The 8,229-nt window shown below is 37.7% G+C and overlaps 1 pseudogene; it reads left to right on the forward strand.

Moving 5' to 3' along the window:
- Positions 1-1,250, forward strand: part of LOC103591668 — a 5,260-nt pseudogene extending 4,010 nt beyond the window's left edge.
- The last annotated feature ends 6,979 nt before the right edge of the window (positions 1,251-8,229 follow it).

The following is an 8,229-nucleotide window of genomic DNA, read 5'->3' on the forward strand; positions in this document are numbered from 1 at the left end:
AGCAGCTCTCTCCTGCCCTTACATGAGCATATATTCCTTTCCAATGGATGAGCCAATTTCAGGGCATCCTTTTCATAATGAAGATGAAGTTGATGCTTTTGCTTATAGATGAGACTCATAGCCACATTTACAAGTGGGCAAGTTACGGTGCTCATCAATTTCCAGAGCATGATTAGCCTCTAGTAACAATTTTGTTATTGATGAAGTTTGGCTTGACACAAGAGCTCTGTATGATGTCACTGATGAAGAAGTACAAGTTGATCCTTGAAAATATTTGGATGGAGATCGAGGAAAGTAAGTGGAGGATTGAGGAAAGTAACTGGAGGATCCTGCTTTTGATATCAATGACTCTACTGAGCCTTGTTGGCAGTACCCAAATCATCATGAAAACAAATACTGTGACCTGGAGTGCAGCCGTACTTCTAACTACAAAACGAGGTCATCACCATATTTAGATAACTTAGTTTGGAGAGAGAGTGAAGTTAACCATTATTATGAACCCAAGCTTACTATAGATCTTTGTAATTAGAGCAAAGCAAAGAAAAACCTGGTAAGAAAGACAAGTCAAAATGTGGAATGAATGGATTGGTTAAAGCCCAGATGGCTCTAGAGGAAGCATCATAGCAACTGGCTGAAAAAGAAAGGGAAAAGAATCAGAGATTTGATTTTGATTCTTTATTGCAGGAACTATTAGGCTTGGTTCACAGCATGAGCGCACTATGTTGTTGATAAATTAAACGACTTGAATAGCTCGGTGTCCGAACTAGAACTGAGAAGTTTGATGTCAAAGTCAGGAAGCCGAGAAAAACAGAAAACAGAAACGGTGACTTTGGTGAGTTTGGTGAATAAGCCTTTTACCGATCTTCGTGGGATAGCCAGTTTGTGAGTGGTGGGGAGGACTGTTTTCTCATCTGTCGGTTTTGTTATGAGACAAGGAAGGATGAATACATTGAGAAGGAAAACACTTATGCCAGTTACTTGAACACGTTTTTAGCGGAAAAGAAGATACTGAAATGCTGGAAACTGAGCCAGAAGAGGATGGGAGCTTGGGGAGAGAGAAAATAAGGACGGGTTTCTGAACAACAGTGGGGAATTCCTCTTTAACAAGCAGCTTGAACCCACAGGCATCCCGCAGTTTCACAGTCCAGCGGGTCCCCACTTAGATCAACACAGGCCACATTAACACCTTCTGCTGTGAAATCTTCCCCTCGAATTCCTCGTAAAGCAGCCTTCTGAAACATCTGAACTAAAACTCTCAGCAGACATTTCTCTTGGTATTCTTCATGGAATGTATTGTCTTCCCCCCCCCCCATAGTGTTTAAATCATTTTTTACTTGAATCAGATGGTGTCAATTAATAAGGATTTTATTAGTTCTCGGTTTTTAAAATCCAGACTTTTCTCTAACATGTGAGATAGTTTCCATTTTAACTGGCANCTCGGTTTTTAAAATCCAGACTTTTCTCTAACATGTGAGATAGTTTCCATTTTAACTGGCATGTCATTTGCACCCACAAATACAGAATAGAGCAAAATAATGCGGTGCTGGAAGAGACAAGAAATGCACTAAGACAAGCAAGCATCCTCTCATAGAATGCTGACCTGTTTTACAGGAAACAAAAGTCTTGCCTTGGAATTTACACAGTGAGGCTGTATATAGCTGCATGAAAATATCTATTTTTTTCCTAAAACATTTTTCATTCATGAGTATTTTCAAGTTTTTCATACTGTTCACATTTCTTAAAACACGACACCAGCAGCAACTGAAAATGAATGTTGAATGTGGTACACGTGTGTCTTCTACCTAAGTTAGCAAAATTATGTGGCAGAACAGGTGCCACCCACAGTGCTTTACAATCCGCACTTCTATTTAGCCAGAGTCTATTGTAGTAAACTCCTTTTAAAAAAAAAAAAAAAAAAAGATGACCAGTAAGGGGATCTTAACCCTTGACTTGGTGTTGTCAGCACCACTGTCTCCCAAGTGAGTTACGGGCCGGCCCCCACATTTGTTTTGGAACAGCTTTTATTGAGATGTAATGTCCACGCCACACAACTCGCCCACTTACAGTGTGTGACTCGATGGATTTGAGCACACTCAGAGTTTTGCAATCATCACAGCAGTTGTAGAACTCTATCATGACTCCAAAACGAAATCCCTTAGCCATCATCCCCAATTATTCCACCCCTCTAACCCTAGGCAACTATTAATCTGCTTTTTTTTTTTTTAAAGATGACCAGTAAGGGGATCTTAACCCTTGACTTGGTGTTGTCAGCACCACGGTCTCCCAAGTGAGTTAACCAGCCATCCCTATATAGGATCCGAACCTGTGGCCTTGGTGTTGTCAGCACCACACTCTCCTGAGTGAGCCACGGCTGGCCCGTAAACTACTTTTGTAAGACTCACACATTGTTTACAGTTGCACTGGTATGCATTCTTCATAGTGAGGTGTTAATACATCACATCTTATTTATTTTATCAGATCAATATATTTTCTGTATTTAATTATAAAAGTTAACTTAGTTTTAAAAATTCACTTGCAAATATATTTTCTCCATTTGGCACTATGATTTGTTGCCTACCTAGCTGAATATATAGTGTCAACCTATCCTAATGCTGTCCATATACTTAATTTACTTAAGTGTTTATTTTAAGTAAAGTGCTCACTATGTATAAGGATTCATAGTTTGGAGGTGCTTGATCTACCTACAAAGAAAAATTGGGAATTACTTTCTTATAAAACACTTCTAGAAGTCTTAATTGTGTCTATTTTTTTAAAAGTAATGTTAGACTTGTGTGCATGAAAGTAATTAAGAGACAGCAGTATTATAGTTTAAAAGTTGTACATGATAAGACATATTTGATTTTTACTGTGTTTTTTACTGAATGACCTATTTCCCATCCCAAGGCAAACATGAATAAAATTAGGTTAAATGTAAAAAAGTAAAAAACAACAACAAAAATCTTTCTTGTATGGTTGCAAAATAATGGTTTTTAATTCCATCACTTTCTGTACATTCATCAGTTGGTAGGGAGTAGATGCAGTTAAAAATCACTATTTTAAAAAAAATGAATGAGCTGTATGAACTGTTTCTCCCTCCTTCCCTCTCTTTCTCTCCTGTCATCCGTATGAACTCATGGTTCCTGCTCTAGTGAATGGACTATAACGCAGTACATTTCCTACTTATTTTGATGCTCGGATTGTCCCAGGCGAATGAGCTGTATGAATGAGTTCTGCTTTCTCATCTATTTATCATTTATTTATCAATGAATCATCTATCTCCGTCTCTATTTCTCTATTCTCATTGACTCATAAGTCAACTAACCATAGTTCACGAGTCATTTATTTAAATTCCTGTAAATAAATGGACACTTATTTATTCTGATGCTTAAGTTATTCCAGATTTAGCCCATTGGAACCCCTGCAAAGCAGTGTTGACATCTTCTGGCAACTAGATGTGCTGATTGCTTGTAGGTCCTTTTAGCAGACAGTACTAAGAAATATATACATATGTTTATAGATTTGTAATTATGAGTTTGTACTGATACCTCCAATCCTAATCAAATCTCTTAGGTTCTTCCTTGCTTATCTCCACTCTGCATTTTGATACTTTCCTTCTTCCACAGTGAGAACCATGGCTCCAAACAATATCATCAAATATACTTTTTGCTCAGTCCTACAATACACATAAAATAGTTTAAGAATTTCTATTTTTATACCATGTGAAAGTTAATTCTAGGTGTCAACTTGATTAGATTAAGGAATGCCCAGAAACCTGGTAAAACTATCTTTTTAGGTGTGTCCATGAAGGTATTTCTCGCAGAGATTAGCATGAGAGCCTGAGTGGAAAGACCTGCCCTCAGTGTGGGTGGGAACCATCCAATCTGCTGGAGAGAACAAAAGACAGAGAAAAAAGGTGAATCACTTTCTATCTGCTGGAGCTGGGATACACTCTTCTTTCCTGTCCATGGACATCAGAGCCCGAGACTCTTACACCAAGGACACCATCGGCTTCCCTGGTTTTGAGGCCTTCAGACTTGTACTGAGCTGTGCTACCGGCATCCTGTTTGCAAACGGCCTATAGTGGGACTTCTCTCCACAATCATGTGAGCTAATTCCCCTAATAAATCCCCTCTCATATATGTATAACACATCCTATTCATTCTGTCTCTCTGGAGAACCCTGACTAATACATACCACTACACAAAAAAAAAGAAAAAAAAAGCCTCTAAACTTGTTTGTGGTTTCCCCCCTAGACTGAGGTTATGTAACTGAAGTGCTGTGTGTGAAGCTTCCTTGTGTTAGTTCATATTTTTCCTCTTCAGTGTGGTTACGTTTTTTGTTTAACACTTTTGGTATCATTTGTTTCCGTTTGCATTATTTTAGGTTTTTCTCTCACCCTTGTGGATTTAGCTTTTTAATTTGTCAACATGCTTTCAAAAGCCATACCTATAAAAAAGATGTACTCATTTCCGTTTGCATTATTTTAGGTTTTTCTCTCACCCTTGTGGATTTAGCTTTTTAATTTGTCGACATGCTTTCAAAAGCCATACCTATAAAAAAGATGTACTCGTAGACACTTCGTTCCTTCCTTTCACCTGTGGACCCTGATGGAGTTTGGATGTGTTGTCCCCTCCAAAACTCATGTGGAAATCTGATCCCCAATGTGGCAGTGCTGGAAACCAATTGAGTCATGGGGGCGGATCCCTCATAAATGGATTAATGCTCTTCCTGGGGGAGGGGGTATTAATGAGTGAGTTCTCACTCTATTAGTTCCCACAAGAGCTAGTTGTTTACAGGACCCTGGCACCTTCTCTCTCTCTCTCTGTCTCTCTCTCTTGCTTCCTCTTGCCATGTACCCACCGACTGCTGCCACTTTCTGCCATGAGTAGAAGCAGCCTGAAGCCCGGGCAAGATGCACCTGTCCCAGAATCGTAAGCCAGATACACCTCCGCTCTTTATACATTACCCAGTTTCAGATATTTCTGTTATAGCAACACAAACGGCTAATACAGACCCCATTTCTTTTATCACCTGTAGGTAACAAATTTTATTGTTTTATGGTTCATTCTTTTTGTGTGCGTTGTGTGTGTGTGTGTGTTGCAACAAAAACAGATTTATGTAAGTTTTCTTAATGTCCCTTGTTCCTTACACAAAAAGATAATGCACTTTTGCACTTTGTGTTTTTCACTTAACAGAATGTCCTGGAAATCACTCTGCATCAGTTTATGAAGATCTGCCTTATTCTTTCTTCAGCTGCATGGTATTCCATTGTGTGTGTGTACCGCAGGATTTAACCAATTCCCTGTGCTTTGAAATTTAGGTAATTGCCAACATTTGCAACTACAAGTAGAAAATAGCCTATGCTTTTATATTTTTATAGTGTTGTACGTGTATCTTCAGGGTGAATTTATAGAAGAGAGACTGTTGCTTTGGCTGAAAGGTAAATAAATGCATATGTAGTTTTGTTATATATTGCCAAATTTCCCTCCATTGATTTACTGTTTTGTATTTCCTTCAGAAATGTATGAGAGAGAGAGAGAGAGAGAGCCTATATCCCCACAGCTTTATCCAAAAGACTGTATCATTAAACTTTGAATTTTTGCGTGTCTGATAGGTGAAAAACAGTATGTCAGTGTGGTTTTAATTTCTGTTTATCCTGTTATGAGTAAAGCTGAATGTCTTTTCATAGGCTTAAGGGACATTTTTATATGTTTTGCGTGTGTGTGAAAATCATTTGTTATATCTTCTTCCTGTTTTTCTACTGAGTTTTGGTCTTCCTTCTCCCCCTCAATTTTTAAAAGTTCCTTAGAGATATCAACGCTTCATCTGTGATTTATGTTGCAAATATTTGCTATTTGCCATCTGGTTTTTGACTGCTTACTGTGTACTTTTGTTATTCAAAAATTTTTAATGTAGTCAAATTTATCAGTCTTTTCTTTTATCTCATCAGGATTTTGAGGCATAGTTAGCCTTCCCCCTACATCCATATTATGGAAGAAGTAACTCCTGCTTTCTTCTAGTACTTGTAAGGTTTTATTTCTTACTTTTAGATCTCTAATCCATGCAGGGTGTGTGCATGTACATACGTGTGTGGGGTGGGTGGTGCAAGGAATGGATCTTATTTCATCTTTTCCCAAGTGGCTATCCAGTTGTCTCAAAACCATTTATGTAAAAATCTCTTTGCTTTAGTAATTTGAAATGTCCTTTTTATCATACGCCCTAGATTTCTATACGCAGTTGAGTTCTAGACTTGTGATTCTATTCTTTTGGTCTGTTTGTCTCTATATCACAATATCACACTGTTTATGTTCTATTATCTGATAGGGCTGGGTGCTTTCACAGTTCTTCCTTTTCAGTGTTTTCCTAGCTATTCTTGCGTTATTTACTTTCCATATGAACTTTGGTATCACCTGCCTGCCTCCTGAAACTTGGTACTTTTATTGTGATTGCATTATATTTACAACTGAACTTAGGGAGAACTTATATTTTATGATGTTGAGATCCAAGAACAAGGAAGGACATTTTTATATCTTTTGCATGTGTGTGAAAATTGTTTATTATATCTTCTTCCTGCTTTTCTATTGAGTTGTGGTCTTCATTAGGAATTCATTAGAATTCTTAATAGATTAGGACTCTAAATTACATTGAATTAACATGCTGAGATTAAACTGAGAGGAAGCATATTAGAGAAATTATGATTATCACATGGACACATATACACATTATGTTCTCCCAAGTGCAAGTTTACAGAACACACACAAACTCTAAAGTATTTTATTTGAACAGAGAATACAGAAGAACTTAAAATTGAGCATTGAGCTATAAACATTTAACTTTCCTTCCTAAATGAAATAAAAATACCACAGGCAGCCTGACATTGTGCAAGAAGTGTGATTTGTAAAGCTGATTAAAAATGCAGAATGTTATCCTGACCCTACAAACATTGACCTCCAGATGGAGGAAAGATTCTTCAAAAAGGATAGAGAGATCAGAGCTGAATGCTAATGACTCTGCAAATTAGTTTTATTTCTGCATGTGGAGGTCAGCAAGTCTGAGTAAGTTATTATCGTATTTGAAAACTCATTATTCATAGGAGACAAGCACCTCCTTGCTCCTTGCTGTCTGTTTTTCACTTTTGTGGTATGACACGTCAGAGGAATTTTTAAAGCACTTACTTCTTTCAACTTACCTTTGAAATTATTGTCACGCAGTAGTGCTTCACTATTGTGCTTGTGGCCATGTGTTGGATTGTCATATAACCATTGGTAGGGTTAGGGAGAGCACACAGGCCTCACTGTTGCTAGGAGACAAAGGTCAGAAGGCCAGTCATTTCTTCCACTACGGATCATTAGGCACAAAAGGAGCTCATGCACAAAGCTCATTGTTTCAAGGGATATAGGGCTTGATCACAAAGGAGTGAGCTCCCGAAATGTTAGATGTCCAAATATTAAAACAAGGTTCCAAAAGCCCTAGGGCATCCAGAGGGCTGTGGACGCTTGGCTGTGCTTTCATGAGCTGTATTAATTTCTCCCCTTAAATGTGGTTTCCTGAGCAATTGCTTTACCCACTCATTTCTCTCATGAAATTTTACTTGCTATTTCCATTTCTTTCACTTATTCTTTGCTCTTTAGCGCAGTGGTTTAAATATTGGGCTCTCATACATGGATTTAAGCTGTGCACCGGGTGAGAAACTTACACTTCCTTGTGCCTCTAGTTCCTTGACTGTAAAACGGGGATAATGTCAGTAGTGACGGCCTAGAGTTATTGTGAAGATTAGATAACAGAACTTCAAAAAGTTCGTGGAAAAACAGAATTAAAATATAATACAAATCTTTCCATGAACTTTTTCAAGATCCCTCCAAAGTGTTCGATATATTGATAAGGAAGTCCAATATATTTGGCTGTTTTTATGATTTAAACTTTTGCTTGCTATTTTTAAAATTTTCAGTTACACAAGTAATTAGAAAAAATTTGGAGTGGGCAAGGGAAGGGGAGGGGGAGTAAGGGAGGGATTGGTAAAGGGCCTTGAAAACTGATTATATCGTATATTGTTGAATATACTAATTATCCTGATTTCAGCATCACATATTGCAAACAGGTATTGATAACCCTGCACCCCACAGATGTGTGCAGTCAACTCTGTTACAATAAAAACAAATGAACAAGGAAAACAAAACAAAACAAAGAAAGAAAAACTTTGGAAAAAAACAATGATTCCATTTATCAAAA

This window comes from Galeopterus variegatus, unplaced genomic scaffold, assembly GCF_000696425.1.
Source record: "Galeopterus variegatus unplaced genomic scaffold, G_variegatus-3.0.2 Scaffold1005, whole genome shotgun sequence".
NCBI lineage: Eukaryota > Metazoa > Chordata > Mammalia > Dermoptera > Cynocephalidae > Galeopterus > Galeopterus variegatus.